The 19,159-nt window shown below is 39.3% G+C and overlaps 1 protein-coding gene across 1 annotated transcript in view; it reads left to right on the top strand.

Moving 5' to 3' along the window:
• Positions 1-19,159, top strand: part of LOC309968321 (uncharacterized protein) — a gene marked incomplete at its 5' end in the record, with an annotated part of 168,954 nt that overhangs the window by 24,961 nt on the left and 124,834 nt on the right. Inside the window, one exon of the mRNA XM_082849527.1 lies at positions 8,980-9,040. The remainder of the gene's footprint in view (positions 1-8,979; positions 9,041-19,159) is intronic.

The raw sequence follows: 19,159 nt of genomic DNA, 5'->3' as shown, positions 1-19,159 counted from the left end.
CACAGCTTGCAAGATCTTAGTTCCTGGACCAGGGATCAAACCCACGCCCCCTGCAGTCGAAGCGGGGAGTCTTAACCACTGGATCGCCAGGGAAGTCCCACTTTTTTTTTCTTTAAATGCAATACTGGACTTTAACTCTGTCCGCCAGTATCGAGATTATGATACTTGTAATCTAGATCTTCTTTACTCATACGATGATGTCGACTTCAACCTTAAACGGACATCTGTGGAACTTCGCTCTAGTAAACATTGCTTCCCCTCTTCCACCAGTTCCTGGCTGCCTGACATAACCAGCCGTCAGACTGACGAGAGAACGTGCTTATAGCGTTCTGTAAGGGGGATAGAATGCAATATGGATAGAATGCAGTATGGGATAGAATGCAATATGGATCATAGGTCTGCAAAGAATCAAGGTTCTTAGGTTTTCTTCTTCTCGGTTTCTGTGTTTAAAAATATAAACCCACAGGGCTTCCCTGGTGGCGCAGTGGTTGAGAGTCCACCTGCCGATGCAGGGGACACGGGTTCGTGCCCCGGTCCGGGAGGATCCCACATGCCGCGGAGCGGCTGGGCCCGTGAGCCATGGCCACTGAGCCTGCGCGTCCAGAGCCTGTGCTCCGCAACGGGAGAGGCCACAACAGTGAGAGGCCCGCATACCAAAAAAAAAAAAAACAAAAAAAACCAAAAAAAACAAAAAACAAAAACAAAAACACACAAAAAAATATAAACCCACAGAAACTTCCCTGGTGGTGCAGTGGTTAAGAATCTGCCTGTCAATGCAGGGGACACGGGTTCGATCCCTGGCCCGGGAAGATCCCACATGCCGCGGAGCAACTAAGCCTGTGTGTCACAGCTACTGAGCCTGTGCTGTAGAGCCCGTGAGCCACAACTACTGAGCCCACGTGCTGCAACTACTGAAGCCTGCGCACCTACAGCCTGTGCTCTGCAACAAGAGAAGCCACTGCAATGAGAAGCCTGCACACCACAACGAAGAGTAGCCCCCGCTCGCCACAACTAGAAAAAGCCCGCACACAGCAACGAAGACCCAACGCAGCCAAAAAATAAATAAAATAAATAAATGAAGTTGCTTTTATATATATATATATATATATATATATATATATATATATATATATATATCTCCACATTATAGTAACTGACCGCTGTGTGACAATTCATCTAGAGTCTTGGTCCAAAGAGTTGTCTAATGCGGGCTTTAGTGCTACTCAGCTCTACGACAGATCCAAGCTGGGCCTCAACTTCCTTATCTGGACATGGGAATACTTTATTAATATTTGTTTTTCCTAAGCCCACTCTAGAAGAAGTCTGTACCTGCAGGAGATTACACGGCACACAACTCTTAACTTAAAGCAAAAATAAAGACAGCCTTAAAGAGGAAACAGTATCACAATGGGGAAGGAGGAGTAAATGGCTGAGGAGCATGTGACTGTGGCAATGCCTCTGGGATGGGCCAGCCGGTCGGAGGGCCAAATCCAGCTTGCTGCCTGTTTTGTTAAGAGCTAAGAAAGACTTCTCCATTTTTAAATGATTTTTTAAAATTCCGAAGAAGAAGAGTATTTCGTAATACATGAAAATTCTATGAAATTCAAATGTTAGTGTCTATAAATAAAGTTTTATTGAAACACAGACACGCCCTTCCATTTATGTGTTGTGGCTGCCTTCACACCACAACAGCGAGAGTTCAGCAGTCATGACAGAGACCGTACAGCCTGCAAAGCCTAACACATTTACTAGCTGTCCTTTATAGAATTAGTTTTGCGAACCTTCCTCTAGAATGTTCAAGGTAGAAATGTCCAATGGCAGTCGGAATTTAGATTTTTGGAATAATCCACAAGAAGCAGTAGTTTAAAATGTGGGAGTTGAGGAAGTCAAGAAGAGATTCGAGAAAAGAGGTCTGGAGAAAGCACCTGTGGAAGATGACTTCGATAAGTTGGGAGAGGAAGGAATCCCTGAAGGGAGGAAAGAAGGCACAGGTAGAACACAGTGGGTGTCCCAAAAGCCAAGCAAGGAGTGAGTTGGTGACAGCAGACATGTCAGAGAGATCAGGTAAACTGGAGATAAAACAGTTCATTGGATTTGGTGACTAGAGGTCATTGGTGGCCCCCAAGAAAGAGATTTCTATGAAACAGTGCGGCATTTGCCAGTTTTCAAGAGGTCCAGGAGCAAATAGATTTGCCCTGGAAAGGAGACCAACATTCGTCTGCTTCCTTGCTTGTTGTTTTTCATAGAATACTGAGAGTGTTTGTAGGCCTAACAGAAGCATTCAAGAGATGGAGATGAAGAGAGGAGACAGAGAGCTGAGGAAAGGAATGGAGAAAAGGTTGAAGGGATGCCTAAATTGAATATAGAAGGGGCACAGCTCCCTCTGGAACACTGAGGAAGAAAAGAGTGGACACACAAAGAAAATTTGAAGGGGGAGACCAAAAAGGACATGATAACATTAAGTGGGGAGGTTAACTACATAGAATAAGGAAGCTGGAATAACAACGGGGCATTTTAGGGGGGTAAACCAGTAACCATCGTGCGTGAAGCTGTACAAAGTCCACTGGAGTGTCTGAAAGGACTGCTGAGGAAAAGTATTTGATATGGTTTTGGAGTCTTTCCCAAAAGTTTGGTAGCTTAGGTGTGGAGATGGAAAAGAAGTTGAAAGAGGCCAAGATTAACATGAAAGACTCCAGAAAAGGTAACACGTGGAAGGACTGTTCAAGAAGACAGTGTTGAAGCAACTCGTCCTGGAGTCCAGACTGGTTGGTAGAGCAAGGGAAACCAGAGGGAACTTGACCAGCTAGGATTAGAAAGAAGACTTAAGAAAGAAATGAGACAGAAGTGTCATTTCTGTAAGGTGAAGGAAGTACAAAAGATAGAAATCAATGAAGATAAAATCAGAAAGGAGGACTTCTATCATCACTATCACCAAATGAAAGATCTTGGAATATTGAAAATAAGGTGTAAGATCTGGCTGTCATGGGGACTATGGGAATCTCAGAAGAAATCTGAAGTTGCAGCTGCTTTATCCTGGAAGGCTCTTGTTCCTCAAGGTTTCTTGTGCCTGTATGCGTCCCAGGGTCTTGTAGGTGGAAGGTGATCAGAGGCCAGATAAGTGATGTCTGAGCTGTTTCCAGTGGGAGTAGATCACAGAGAAAAGCCTTAGCCAGAGAATCTTAACTTGAACTTAGGTTTAGTTGTAACTGAGTAGTCCTTTGGAATGGATCTGAACAATGACTCAACTCATGGACTGGCTCACTGGGCACCCTTTCCCTCCCTCCCAGGGAAACTGAGATTGAATGAATAATAGCTGTGAAATGCTCCTTTGAGAACAAGACTCCTACACACTAATAAATACTAAATGCTTTTCATTACAACTTAAGTGGTTGACTTGCTTCCCCTCAAAATGCGTCCTAATGAATGGCATGAGAAAGAATGACATTTCCCCAAAATGTTGCACATGAACACTAATTTATTATAGACTCATGCATGTCTATAAATTTTGTTGATTGAAAATTAATTTGCATCAATATTTGAGGAATGGAAGAAGGAAAGTTAATAAGTACCTGAACCATTCAATTATTTGAAGTACCTAGACTTAGCTAAAATTTACTAAAGGATAATTTTAAAACTTATTCATCAAATTAAATAGTGACATTTGGGGGTCATTTGAAATGAAAAGCACCTTTTTTTTTTTCTCAGCTCCCATTTACCTCTTCTCCCCTTGCCCCTGGTCCTAATGCCCATCCCATCCTTGCTGCCCCTAGATATTCTTTCAGAGATTCGGCAGTGGTAGGAAGGAAAATATTCACATATTCCAGAAAGCAAACAATTTCTTGGTCTTCATGACATAAGAATACTAGCTTTCCCACAGAGAAGCAAATTGGATGACAATTTTAGGATAATTGAGTTGCTTGATGCTTTTCAAGTTGTTCGGAAACCAGTGCTGTGAAAACCGGTTTTTTTCAGTGCTACCTGTAGTTTCCTGTGGTAGGAGATTTTCTATTTACCCGTTAAAAACAAAACACAGAGCAAAGGCTTGCAGATTTGTGAGTGGGTTTATGTTATACAGTGGCTTCGAAAATGAAAACTTGGTAAACTAAATTAAAACAAACTGAGTTGCCTAAATTTTCAATAAGTTAGGTATAATAATTTGGGGTGGACAAAAAAAAATCTGTACAAAAGAGACCGTAGATCCTAATTTTAAATCATTTGAGGGCCAAATGGTCACCCTTTTCCCCCGCTTTCTGGATGGAGATGGAGGGTATCAGGGCTTTCAGGTATGAAACAATGGATAATGATACCAAACAAAATGGTTGGTAATCACAAAGAGAGTAAGGCACAAAAAGAAAAGTATGTGGGCAGAGACAAATCATGGAACTGAGCAGAAACTGAATGATGTTGGCCTCTGCTTCTGAGCCTTGACCATGCATCAGAATTACCTGGAGGGCTTGTAAAAATACAAATTGCTAGCCCCCCACCAGCAGTTTCTGATTCAGTAGATCTGGGATAGGGCCTGAGAGTTTCCTTTCCACCAAATTCCCAAAAGATGCTGACGCTACTGGTTCTGGGACCACACTTTAAGAACTAAATTTAGGTTGATTTAGGGCAGTGTCTAAAGACAGAAAGAAGAAATAAGAAAGTGTGGAAGACAATGATGCAAGACAGAAGAAGCCAATTTATTGGAGGAAATTAAAGGGAAGAAGGAATCAAGACAACAGGTGATGACTAAATTAAAATTAAAAAAAGCAAAGGAAGGTAAACTTTAATTGAAGGCCAAGCCCTGTGCTAGGCACTTTACATTCACATTCCTGCCAGGTGGGTAAAATAACATCCAGAAGAGGAACAAGATGTTCAAAAACGTGACAAATGTGAGTGGATAATGATGACTGTAGTAAAATAGCTTTGCAAGGTCAACACAGTTAAAACATGGTCCTGAGCTCCAAGCCACTTAAGAGATAGACAAGGAGCAAGATGGAGATCAGAGTACCATACTTATTACTGATTCAGGCTGGGAGAGATGATGTGGCTTAGGAGTGCAGCAGCTGTGGGCTTCCCAGTGCTGCTGGTCAGAAACAGACCGGTCTCTCGGGCCAGGCCAGGTGGACATGTCTCCTCCCGTGGGGCCCTGCCCTTGGAAAATTTCCAACATGGAAGATAAGACATGAATATGGGCATTACAGTGGCCATTCCTCAAGGAAGGAGAGCACGGCAGGGGCTGAGCTTAGCAAGACCTATTTACTCTTCTCAAAGTTACCATTCACATAATTTGCTTTTCATTCTCTGAGGCAGAGTGGTGAAAGAGTAGAGAGGTTGGGAATGTTACATGAGCTGAGGTCTCTCTAGATGCAAGGAAAAACATCAGGAGCCTGGAATAAACATCCTTTCCCTTTAGGTAGGTGAACCTAGCATAAAAGCAGACTATTTCCCTCTAAAGCCTGCTCCGTTTCAACGATTCTGTTGGGACTTCCCTGGCAGTCTGGTGGTTAAGGCTGTGGTGCTTCCACTGCAGAGGGCACGGGTTTGATCCCTGGTTAGGGAACTAAGATCCCGTGTGCCACACTGCGCGGCCAAATATATATATGTATGGTTTTGTCACTTCTAGAAAGAAAGCACGACCAAGATTGGGGAGTAGTAAAGAATCCCAGGAAGATGCAGGATGAAGGAACCAATGCCGTATTTTGGTAGCATGGTAACTTGAATTACTGGTGCCCAACGACAGGGAATTGCCTGCAAGACTAAACACTGGAAGTGGGCCTGGCTGGTGGCTGGGTCGGTATCCCGAGGAGAGGCTGGCTGGTTGATCGAAATTTCACACGTGGCTTCTGAGTCTGCTTCTCTCTGTGGCCATTTTGACTCATTTTCGTTTTCTATATTCTGATGGCCATTTAGTTTGTTCCTTAGGAAAATGGCTCAAATTGACATTTGGACACATTTGGAAAGGAAAAAAGACACTGAAGAGCAGGCTCATTCTACTTAAACAATGTGCAATCAGACTAATATTTCCAGTAGTGCAACCTGCTATTAGTCTCAATTCATCACATCCTCAGAGGTTTGTGCTCCATGTCCGTAGAAGTGCAGAGCCTCTTCAGTTCTCCTTCTGCCCTGTCGCTGCAGTGTCAGCTTGCGCTCCGGGAGTTCCCGCAGTGATGCACACGGCCTCCTACAGTGGGTGAGGGTGGGCTCTCACCACTTGACTTTCCAATGTGCTCATGCTTAGTAGAGCACCTCCTTGGCACAGTGAAAGTTCTTTAAGTTGGACTTTGTTGAAATGCCCCTGGAGGCACATTTTAAAGCTGAGATTTTAATTACAGACCATTAACGACTGCTGCTTCTGTGTCTTTGAGTACCGTATATATAGTTCTAGGGCCCTTGAGGATTTTACCCCAACAGGTGAAGTTTTATGTGTTCAGTGGATTTTTGTTGTTGCTGTTTAAGGGAAAATGTTTGAATTCCGATAATTCTTGCTAGGAACACAAAAGAGAAAGCAGAAGATGCCCAGGAACTCAATAATTGAGTGGATGAAAATGAATATAGGAAAAAATAACAGCAGGAAAATGGTATCTGAACTGACTGAAGTACATAAAGTCCTAGAACCTTCACACATTTTTATTACTCAAAGAATTCTATTTTTATTTGGCAAACCAGAGGGTTTATATTAGTTTTATTATCTTATGGTTGGGATAATCAGCAAACTTAAACCTGAACTCAAACCTAAACATGAACCTGAACTCAGACCTATAGTTTTGTCAAAATTTTAGCTAAAAACAAGAGAAAAACTTTAAAAATATCTCTTTCAGAAGTTCCAAACACCTATATAAAATTCTTAACACTTGGAAAAATTGTAAATTTACAAGTATTAGTTACCATAAATGAGTCTTCCTGATTATTTTCTTAACATGAGTAAAATGTCTTCAGACTTTCTTCTCTTGAATATTCACTGTGGTTAATGAGTGTTCAGTGTAGTAAACTGATCGTTTAAACACAGAGATAGGAAGAAAATGAAGAGGCCAAGCTTCTAGTCTACATTCTGCCATAAATCAGTGGTATGATCTAGGGGCCAGTTAGTGTTCTCATGATTAAAATACCTGTTGTAGAGCATTCATAGATGTAAGGGTAAACATGAGGTCATGTATACAAAGCACTGAAAAAACTTTAAAGTGTTATATGACTTTTAAAGTAATCAGCATCATTTTAAATGGACGAATAGCATAAACTGAAGATGTTTAGCTTAGGGAAGGTAAGACGGAAGTGGTAAAGCAAAAGTGTCTTCTTATACTTGAGAGCTGCTCAGTTGATCTGGAGGACAGACTTTAAAAGCGGGTGGAGGGCTTCCCTGGTGGCGCAGTGGCTGAGAGTCTGCCTGCCGATGCAGGGGACACGGGTTCGTGCCTTGGTCTGGGAAGATCCCACATGCCACGGAGCGGCTGGGCCCGTGAGCCATGGCCGCTGAGCCTGCGCGTCCGGAGCCTGTGCTCCGCAACGGGAGAGGCCACAACAGTGAGAGGCCCGTGTACCGCAAAAAAAAAAAAAAAAAAAAAAAAAAAAAAAAGCGGGTGGAAATTACAGTCCAGTAGTTTTCAGCATAACATAATAGAACAACTGTCTACAGCAGTGGAGTAGATAGATGGGCTTGTGAGAGAGTGATCCAACTGTCCATGACAGCCTGCATGCCAAATTTCTATACTGATTGTCAGAGAGGCCTTTTGTGACATTAGCTGCTATAATTTATTATTGGACCAAGAGCTCTCTGAAATCCTTTCCAACTTTCAGAGCCTTAGTTCCTGTGTTCATCTAAAAAACTAATGAATGAATTTTGTGACAGTTGATTCTATTGATTATGTTTATATGACAGGATACAATCAAGTGGAAAAATATATTCACTTAGGTGTGAATGAAGATCCTAATGTGTTCTCCAGAGAACAGTGATATTTCTAGAGCATGGGAGGGCTGTATGTTTAGTGGGGATTCCTTAGACCTCCCAGAAATGCCTTCACTAAGCAGCAGTGCTTTAAACAATCATTTGATGTTAGCAATAAAAATCCAATTGAAGATAGTATATACTATATTATACTGTATTCTTTTTCTTCACATGAGAGATACCTTTGGAATTTAAAATCAAGGAAAGCCTTTCTTTTTCTGAGGAACTAGAATATTTTCTTATTCCAGTAACAAAGCTTTGTAATTTAGTGAGCCCATTGTCCTGGCTGCTAGGAAGCTCAAAGCAGATTTGAAATAACCATGGCAACTCTGACAATTCTCAGAGTTGGCATGCTTACATTATCTCTTTTTCCCTTGGTCTGAATTTTCTTTCTCTTTCATAATGTTTTAAACTGTTAAGAAATTTTTTTAAAAAATGATCATACTTTTAAAGTAGTCACTGTAGATACCTTCAGTTGATTTTGCAAAAAAGTCTTTTATGCTCTTCTTCCATTAGCCAACCTTGCTATTTTCCACATAGACACAGAAGCACAAACACACACACGCCAGTGTACTATTTTCTTCTTTTCAAACTATGAAGAAAATAAATTTAATCAAACACAGTAAATTATTTGCAGCTCTGAAGGGTTTGACCATCAAATAAATCTGATTATGTTCTACTTGCAGATGATGCCATATTTACCTAAAGATCAGGAGGGTTTGTTCTTTCTTGGTCTTCTAAGTGTTACAGAACCTGTGAAATATATTACTTCACCGGCCTCATGAAGTGTTTTAGTGATGGCCAGGAGGTTTTGGACAGTGAAGAGTTTAGGACTCTTTTGAAGCTTATGACAAATGTTAATTTGAAGTTCAAAGATGCATAGTCTCTGCCAGTTTTTCTTGCCATTTATTTATTTATTCAAATTTTATTCCTGCACTCCTACCCACATTCCTGATGATAGCACTTAACTCTTTCATAAAGAAGCTTCCTTTTGTCTTTTTAAGCTCCCTTGGAGTCAACTACTAGATATCATGGGCATTCTTTTGCTTTTTCAGAGAACTCTGGAAAGCAAGCAGCTTCCCCTTCATGTCCGAACCTGGCCACAGGTCTAACATGGTAAGTTTTTTGTATTTCATTTTGATACAGATTCTGCAGGCCCTCTGTTGTAAGCAACTAAAATCTTTTGAAAAGAAGTTATCTTTTTAAAACTTTAAATATAGTTGATGTAAAACATTGTGTTAGTTTCAGGTATACTACATTGTAATTTGACATTTGCATATACATTACAAAATGAACACCACGGTAAGTCAAGTACCATCTGTCCCCATTCAAAGTTACTACAATATTATTGATCATATTCCTTATGCTGTATATTATATCCCTGTGGGTTATTCATTTTGTAACTAGAGATTTATACTGTTAATTCCCTTCACCTGTTTCACCCAGCCCTCCACCTACCTCTGCTCTAGCAACCATCCATCTGTTCTCTGTATCTATGAGTCTGTTTTCATTTTGCTTTGTTTGTTTGTTTTGTTTTTTAGAGTCCACATATAAGTGAGATCAGACAGTATTTTTCTTTTCCTGTCTGATTTATTTCACTTAGCAAAATGCCCTCTAGAGTCATCCATGTTGTCACAAATGGCAAGATTTCATTTTTAATGGCTGAGTAATATTCCATTTTGTGTGTGTGTGTGTGTGTGTGTGTGTGTGTGTGTGTGTGTGTGTGTGTAGCACATCTTCTTTATCCATTCATCCATCCATGGACACTTAGGTTGCTTCCATATCTTGGCTATTTTAAATGATGCTGCAATGGACATTGGGGTTCATATATCTTTTGGAATTAGTGTTTTGGTTTTCTTTGGGAAAATACCCAGAAGTGAAATTTCTGGATCATATGGTAGTTTTATTTTTAATTTGTTGAGGAAACTGCAAACTGTTTTCCATAGTGGCTGCATCAATTTACAGTGCACAGGGTTCCTTTTCCACCATATCTTCGCCAACACTTGTTATTTGTTGTCTTTTTTGGATGATAGCCATTCTGACAGGTGTGAGATGGTATCTCATTGTGGTTTTGATTTGCATTTCCCTGATGATTTGAGATGTTGAGCATCTTTTCATATGTGTGTTGGTCATTTGCATACCTCCTTTGGAAAAATGGCTGTTCAGGTCCTCTGCCCATTTTTGAATCAGGTTGCTGGTTTGTTTGATGTTGAGTTGTATGGGTTCTTTGTGTATTTCAGGTATTACCCATTATCACATATATCAGTTGCAAATACCTTCTTACACTCAGTAGGCTGCCTTTTCATTTTATTGGCAATTTCTTTCACTAAGCGAAAGCTTTTAGTTTGATATTGTCCATTTGTTTATTTTTGCTTTTGTTTGGCTTGCCTGAGGAGACAGATCAAAAAAATATATTGCTAAATCCAATGTCAAAGAAATTACTTACTATGGGTTTGTTTTAAAAGGACTTTTATGGTTTCAGGTCTTACCTTTAAGTCTTTAATCCATCTTGAGTTTATTTTTGTATATGGTGTGAAAAAGTAGTCCAGTTTGATGCTTTTGCATGTAGCTGTCCAGTTTTCCCAACAACATTTATTTAAGAGTCTGTCTTTTCCCAGTTGTATATTTTTGCCTCCTTTGTTGTAGATTAATTGACCATATGAACTTTGGTTTCTTTCTGAGGTCTCTATTCTGTTCCATTGATCTATGTGTCTGTTTTTCTGCCAGTACCATACTGTTTTGATTATTGTAACTTTGTAGTATAGTTTGAAACCAGGGATTGTGATACCTCCAGCATTGTTCTTTCTCAAGGTCGCTTTGGCTATTAGAGGTCTTTTGTGTTTCCACACAAATTTTAGAATTGTTTGTTCTAGTTCTGTGAAAAATGCCATTGGGATTGCACTGAGTCTGTAGATTACATAGGGTAGTATAGTCACTTTAACAATATTAATTCTTCCAATCCATGAGCAGAGTGTATCTTTCCATTTGTTTGTATCCTCTTCAGTTTCTTTCATCAATGTCTGATAGTTTTCAGAGTACAAGTCTTTTACCTCAGTGGTTAGATTTACTCCTAGGAATTTTATTCTTTTTGATGCAATTGTAAATGAGATTGTTTTCTTAATTTCTCTTTCCAATAGTTCATTATTAGCGTATAGAAATGCCACAGATTTCTGTATATTAATTTTGTATCCTGCAACTTTACTGAATTTATTGATGAGTTCTACTAGTTTTGGGGTGCCACCTTTAGAATTTTCTATATATAGTATCATGTCATCTGTAAACAGTGACAGTTTTACTTCCTCCTTTCCAATTTGGATTCTTTTTATTGCTTTTTCTTGTCTGATTGCTGTGGCTAGGACTTCCAATACTATGTTGAGTAAAAGTAATGAGAGTGGGCATCCTTGTCTTATTCCTGATCTTAGAGGAAATGATTTCAGCTTTTCGTCATTGAGTATGATGTTGGCAGTGGGTTTGTCATATATGACCTCTGTTATGTTGAGGTATGTTCCTTGTATGCCTACATTGTTGAGAGTTTTTATCATAAAATTGATGTTGAATTTTGTCCAAAGCTTTTTCTTCATCTGTTGAGATAATCGTATGATTTTTATTCTTCTGTTTGTTAAAGTGGTGTATCACATAGGTTGATTTGTGGATAAATCCCACTTGATCATGGTGTATGATCATTTTAATGTACTGCTGAATTCACTTTCCTAGTATTTTGTTAAGGATTTTTTTTTTTTTTTTTTTTTTTGTGGTATGCGGGCCTCTCACTGTTGTGGCCTCTCCTGTTGTGGAGCACAGGCTCCAGACGCGCCGGCTCAGTGGCCATGGCTCACGGGTCTAGCCGCTCCATGGCATGTGGGATCTTCCCAGACCGGGGCACGAACCCGTGTCCCCTGCATTGGCAGGCGGACTCTCAACCACTACGCCACCAGGGAAGCCCTAAAGTAATTATTGATAGGTATGTGCTTATTGCCATTTTGTGAATTTTTTTCAGTTTGTTATTGTTCTTTTCTTCTTGTGATTTGATGAATATCTTATATATGATTATTCTAAATTGATCTCTTAAGTTTGAATGCATTCTAAAAACCCTATATTTTTACCCACCCTCCATGTTTAATGTTTTTGACATTGTATTTTACATCTTTTGGTTTTGTGTGTCCCTTAACTAGTTATTGTGGATATAGATAAGTTTACTATTTTTGTCTTTTAACCTTCCTACTAGCTTTATACTTGGTTGATATATCACCTGTACTGTATATTTGCCTTTACCAATGAGATTTTTGTCTTTCATAATTGTCATATTTCTAGTTGTAACCTTTTCTGCTTAGAAGAGCCCCTTTAAACATTTTATGTAAGACTAGTTTAGTGATGAACTCTTAACTTTTGCTTGTGTATAAAATTCTTTATTTGTCTTTTACATCTGAATAATATGCCAGGTAAAATGTTCTTGGTTTTAGGATTTTCCTTTCAGTGTATCATACCACTCCCTCTGGCTTGCAGTTTCTGCTGAAAAGTCAGCTAATAGCCTTATGGGAGTTTGCTTGTATGTAACTAATTTCTTTTCCCTTGCTGATTTTAATATTCTCTATATTTAATTTTTGTCATTTTAATTATAATATGTCTTGCTTTGGACCTCTTTGGATTCATCTTGTTGGGGACTCTGTCCTTCCTGGACCTGGATATCTGTTTCCTTTCCAAGTTAGGGAAGTTTTCATCTCTTATTTCTTCAGATAAGTTTTCTGCCCCTTTTTGGACCCCTATAATGTGAATGTTAATATAGTTGAGGTTGTCCCTGAGGTCTCTTAAACTGGGTTCATTTTTTTAAATTCTTTTTTTTTCCTGTTCAACTTGGGTGATTTCTACTACTCTGTCTTCCTGTTTGTTGACCCATTCCTCTGTATCATCTATCTACTGTTGATTCCTGCTAGTGTATTTTTTTATTTCAGTTATTGTATTCTTCAGCTCTGTTTGGTACTGCTTTATGCTTTCTAACTCTTTTGTTGAAATTCTCACTGTGTTCATCCATTCTTCTCCTAACTTTGGTGAGCACCTTTAATCATGACCATCATTAATCAAGCAGGTAGATTGCTTATCTCCACTTCATTCTTTTTCTGAGGTTTTTGTCTTGTTCCTTCATTTGGAACATATTCCTCTGTCTCCTCATTTTGTCTAATTCTTTGTGTTTATTTCTATGTATTAGGTAGGTGGTTATGTCTCCTGATATTGGAGAAGTGGCCTTATATAGGAGATGTCCTTTGGGGCCCATCAGCATGCTTTCTTGTGGTCACCATAATGATATGCTTTAGGGATGCCCCATATGTGGGCTGCATGGGTCTATTTGTTGTGGTGGGGTCGATTACTTTGGGCATGCTGGTAGTTGGGGTTTGCCTTTGGCTCAGTTGGCTGTGAGGTTCTGTCTCTTGCAGTGGCTGTGGGCCCACTGGTGGGCAGCTTAAGCTCCAGCACCTATTAGGCCAGAGGGAGGATTCCAAAATGGTGCTTGCCAGCGCAGGTGTCATCAAGGTAGATCAAGCTCCAAAATTGGCTGCCATCAGAGTCTCTGTTCTCAGGCGGAGTCCCAGTTACCTCCTGCCTCTCTGGCAGTCTCTCTAAGATAAGCAAGTAGGTCTAACCCAGGCTGCTTTCAAACTACTGCCTCTTTGCTCATACTCAGAGCATGTGAAACTCTTTTGCACCCTTTAAAAGTGGAGTCTTTGTTTCCTAATGGCCTTCAAAGCCAGATGTTCTGGGGGCTCGTCTTTTTTGTGCATGACCCCTGGACTGGGGAGCCTGATGGAGGGCTTGGACCCTTCGCTCTTTGGGGAGGACCTCTGCAGTTGTGATATTCTTCCCTTTAGGGTCGCTGATCCGGGGGTGTTGGTCCTGACTATACTGCATCTCTGCCACTCCTATCTGTCTTGGTGTGGTTCCTTCTTTATGTCTTCAGTTGTGGAAGATCTTTTCTGCTAATCTTCAGGTCATTCTCATAGATTTTTATTCTGTAAGTAGTTGTAATTTTGGTGTGCCCATGGGAGGAGGTGGGCTCAGAGTCTTCCTACTCTGCCATCTTGGCCACACCCCAAAGAGGTTATCTTATAAATAATCAAACAGACAAATTAATAAATAAATCAACTTGATCTTCTTGTGTTTATACAGCTATTGACATACGATTGAATTTTTAATTTTGAGGCTAGATATCATAGTTAGTGCCTATTTGTTACTTGATTTAAATTGTTCTGCCTATGGTGTATGTGTAGGTAATGGCATTATTGTTTTTTGTAATATCAAAGTTATTTAGCTGGGCAATAAACTTGGCTTTTTTGTTGTACAGTCTGTTTAAAAATAGAATATCCAGGGGAATTCCCTGGCAGTCCAGTGGTTAGGGCTCTGTGCTTTCACTGCTGGGGCCCAGGTTCAGGTTCAATCCCTGGTCGGGGAACTAAGATCCCACAAGCCATGCTGTGTGACCAAAAAATGTATATATATATAGAATATCTAATTTTATAGGTAGTTTCCTATTTTTTGACCTGTCACTATGAAATTTTTTTAACTTTATAATCATTATTGTTTTCAAAATTACATGAAGTATTTTTTAGAAGTGTCAGTGCAAGGTTTACAAAAGATTTCTGACACTACTTAAAATTATATCATTTTAAAAAGTGTCAATAAGAAGTATAATTATGAAAAATTACATTGTAATTTTATGTATTCTTATTCTCACTTGTTTCCTGATTAAATTTGCTAATTAGTTCTGTAAATAATTTTTTTTTTTTTTTTTTTTTTTGCGGTACGTGGGCCTCTCACTGTTGTGGCCTCTCCCGTTGCGGAGCACAGGCTCCGGACGCGCAGGCTCAGCGGCCATGGCTCACGGGCCCAGCCGCTCCGCGGCATGTGGGATCTTCCCGGACCGGGGTACAAACCCGTGTCCCCTGCATCGGCAGGAGGACTCTCAACCACTGCACCACCAGGGAAGCCCTGTAAATAATATTTTTAATTGCACCCACTGCTGCCATGTTCCTTGGGATGTGAAGGCTTGAAGGCTTTCTGCCTCTTATATCTTAATAAAGATTTTGTAAAAAGAATTCAGATGACTCTAAGGGTGATTCATAAACCACACTTAGATAAGGTTAATTTTCCTTCATCAGATTTGGGGTTGGGGGATAGTTTTAATCTCTCAGTGATATTTAAAAACTCAAAGGCAGCAAGATTATATAATTAATTCTGGGTTTATCTTGATAATTCTTTCAATTGTAAAGTTCAAAAATTATTCTTTTTTTTGAATTTTATTTATTTATTTTTTATAGCAGGTTCTTATTAGTTAGCTGTTTTATACATATTACTGTATATATGTCAATCCCAACTCCCAATCATCCCACCACGCCCTCTCCACTTCCCTCCCTTGGTGTCCATACATTTGTTCCCTACATCTGTGTCTCTATTTCTGCCTTGCAAAGCTGTTCAGCTGTACCATTTTTCTAGATTCCACATATACACATTAATATATGATATTTGTTTTTCTCTTTCTGACTTACTTCACTCTGTATGACATCCATGTCTCTACAAATAACCCAATTTCGTTCCTTTTTATGGGTAATACTCCACTGTATATATGTACCACATCTTCTTTATCCATTCGTCTGGTGATGGGCATTTAGGTTGCTCCCACATCCTGGCTATTGTAAATAGTGCTGCAGTGAACATTGGGGTGCATGTGTCTTTTTGAAAAATTATTCTTCTAACCTAAATATATATTTTTTTCTTTGAAATTAATATATGGGGAGACACTTTGAAAATAGGTAAATAACGTTATTTCTCATAAAACTTTTACCCAACTAGTTTTAGTATCCATTGATGATCTTCTGTCTCCATGATTGTTTTTCTTTATTAGTTGATATTCTACTCTAAGGAAGCACTGTCCCTTCTTACTTATTTATTTATTTGGATAGGGACTCACGGATTCTTATTTTATTAAATAGGTTATGATCCATTACTATCGTCATTTATTTTGATGCTCAAATTAGCCTAGATTTGGCTAGGGGAAGCCCCAGTAATCCTTCTGTGTCATTTTTATATACCCCATTATTTTTTGAAAAATCCTTTACTTTTTTGTGAAGTATGATGTTCCAAGCTCATCTTGTACTTTCTCTGCCCCAGCCCTGAAATCAACCATTTCTCCAAGCAGCTATATTTTGTTTTAATAGAGAATTATACCAATATCTGAGTACTAAGTGTGCTCATTTCTACTGGTATGGCATTATTTCCAGGCCCTTTCAGAGGAAAAAAGATAAGTAGATAGATAGATAGATAGATCAAACTATGAGTTCACATATTGGAATATAATAGCTGCAATTACAGTCCAATAGCACAAGCTACATTATAGTTTAGTACTGTGCAATGGGTACAAGTGTGAGCCACATATGTAATTATAAACGTTCTAGTTGCCATGTTTAAAAAAGTAAAGAAACAATTTAAATCTATTTTAATAATGTATTTATTTAACACAATGTATCCTAATTTTTACCATTTCAACATATAATCAAATAAGACGTTATTAGTGAGATGTTGCACTTTTTTTCCCCTTGTAGTAAGTTCTTCCTAAGCTAGTGTATATTTGATGCTTACAGCACATCTTCAGTTTGGTCTAGCCACATTTCAAGGGTTCAGGAGCCATATGTGGCTAATAGCTGCCGTATTGCACAGCAGAGTCCTCTTACTTTCTGTGTTGGTTATCCCATCCCTCAACAACAAAAAACCTGGCTCCCATTATTTTCAGAAGCCTAGAATTTTGCTCAAGCCTGGAATATACAGGAGGTAGCCTCAGAATGGCTAATTTATACCACTGAAAAAAAGCAAAATTACTAATTAGTGTTTTTTCTCATTTTTTATATCAAAAACATAGAGTGAAAGCCACATGTCTTACCTGTGCAATTCAATGAGTTTTAATCAGCACCTACACCTGTGTAACCCACATCTCTAGCATTTTCACCACCTGAGAAATGACCCCTGTGCTCCTTCCTAGTCAGTCCTCTGCCCCTTCCAGAGGCAACAGTTTATCTGACCTTTTCCATTATGGAATAGATTTTCCTCTTCTAGAAATTACATAGATAAAGTCACAGTGGATTTTGTGTGTGTGTGTGTCTGGCTTCTTTCCTCTTAGTATAATGTCTGTGAGATTCATCCATGTTGCTGCATTTTTTTTAACTGCTGAAAAATATTGCATTGTATAAATATACACACTTTGTTTATTCATTGCACTGTTAATAGACATTTGAGTTGTTTCCAGTTTGGGCTAATATGAATAAAGCTGCTACGAACATCTTTATTTTAGTCTCTGTGAGGACATACATTTTCAGTCCTCTCAGGTAAATACCCAGCAGTGGAATAACTAAGGCATAAGGTAAATGTAATAATTTTCTTTTACATGATTAAATAGTGTTAACACTGAAATGTTATTAACTGTTTTTGAAACCATCGACAATACTTTTATCTACAGTTTGCCTTTAAAAGCTAACTAATGGCATTTATATAATTATGTCACTTTTTCATGCTGGGTCAAGTAGTGTGCCAGGATAACATTTTGTCCTTTCCAAGTCCATTATCATTTCACCCTTTCCTCCTTCTGCACTCTCCTCTCCTCTCCTCCTCCTGTGGACTGAACGTCTCTCACTCATCCTTCAGGCCTCATTTCAAACTCTACTCCTCCTGGAAGCCCATCGTGACCTTCCCAGTCTGGTGAGATGACCCTCTTTCTCCTCTGTTTCCTCCTATCATGATCTGTCTCACCCAGCATTGTGAACATTGGCGTGTGTGTCAGTCTTCTCTTTTTCATTGTGAGCTCCTTGAGAACAAGAATTGTTTCCCATTTTTCTTTGCATACCTGTTGCCTAAGCATATCTGGCGCAGTAAGCCCTCAGCACATGTTGGTTGAGTGAATAATGAAAAGTCAGGTAACTACTTAAGGTCTGTAGTGAGTTAGAGGTAGAACAAGAACTCGAATTGAAGTTTGTTTTTAAATTCATTGTTTTCCTCTTAGTTTTCTGGATCATGCATTTTGTTTCAGCCAAAACAAATGTAAAAGAGATTTTTCACACTTGGTTGAGATAAAGAAACTAATAAATCTTTAGAGGCCAGATGTGAGTATCTCAGAGACAAATAGTTGGCACTAGCAGTGGTACCGTTGGATTCCTGTGTGGATGAACAGCACAACCTGTGGGTCCAGGACCTCAGGACAGCCTGTGGAGCCAAGGCAGGTAAAGGATGAGAGCAGGACCCATGGGGATTGGGATCTCCGGGAACACTGGGCCCCCTTTTCAGGGCTACTCTTCCTAATGAGAAAGACAGAGCACGGACATCAGTCGCAGCAACAGATACCAACACAATTTTATTCACAATCTACATTTTAGGTCACTTGGCCAGATTTTTCGGTATCCATGGTGACGGGTTGATCTACTATTTCCAGGGCTGGATTATACTCCAGGGGAAAGAGCTGCATGGTGCACAGCAGTATTTACAGACATACATGTGTAGACAATAATATCATTGTCAGTCACTGTCAAACAAAACAAACTTTATGGTTGTTTTCTTCCCCAGCCATTGTTCTAAGTGATATTTCAGGCTTCATTTTAAAAACGGGGACTGTGTAGTGTTCAGAATTCTTTAGTTCCTGTTGTGATTGAAATGGAATTCTAGCCATTAAGAGTTGCAGAACAGGCCCAAACAAACAAACAAAACAAAACAAAACGAAACAAAAACCCAAATGCTAAACATGACATCAAAGCTCCTGATCAATTCACAATCCGTCATCTAACTTTTATTTACATTTTTTAGACTGCAGAAGGGTTGATTGAGGCACCTTCGTGAGATCATTACTAATGGTAAACCCGGTATTCTTGGTGTCAACCCAGGATATATTTATATTTTTTTAGACTGCAGAAGGGTTGATTGAGGCACCTTAGTGAGAACATTACTAATAGTAAACCCAGTATTCTTGGTGTCAACCCAGGATATATTTATTTTTCCTCAGAGCAGCAGCACACAGAGTGTGGACAGATGGAAAGATTTTTTTAAATTCAGTCTCTCTGCCATGTCGATGATAAATAACCACAAGTTTTGATTATAGGACTGATCTTTGTCCTTCCTGAGAGATAAAACCTCAATGTTAGCCTTCCATTTGTTTCCTTTTTTCCTTCTGCTTTGCCTTATCCTTTCTCTGGTTCAGCCAAGTGTCCCAAG

The sequence above is a fragment of the Leucopleurus acutus genome (genome assembly GCF_964270905.1).
Source record: "Leucopleurus acutus genome assembly, chromosome: 11".
NCBI lineage: Eukaryota > Metazoa > Chordata > Mammalia > Artiodactyla > Delphinidae > Leucopleurus > Leucopleurus acutus.
Note: the sequence above shows the minus strand (reverse complement) of the source record. Positions and strands in the feature narration are given on the sequence as shown.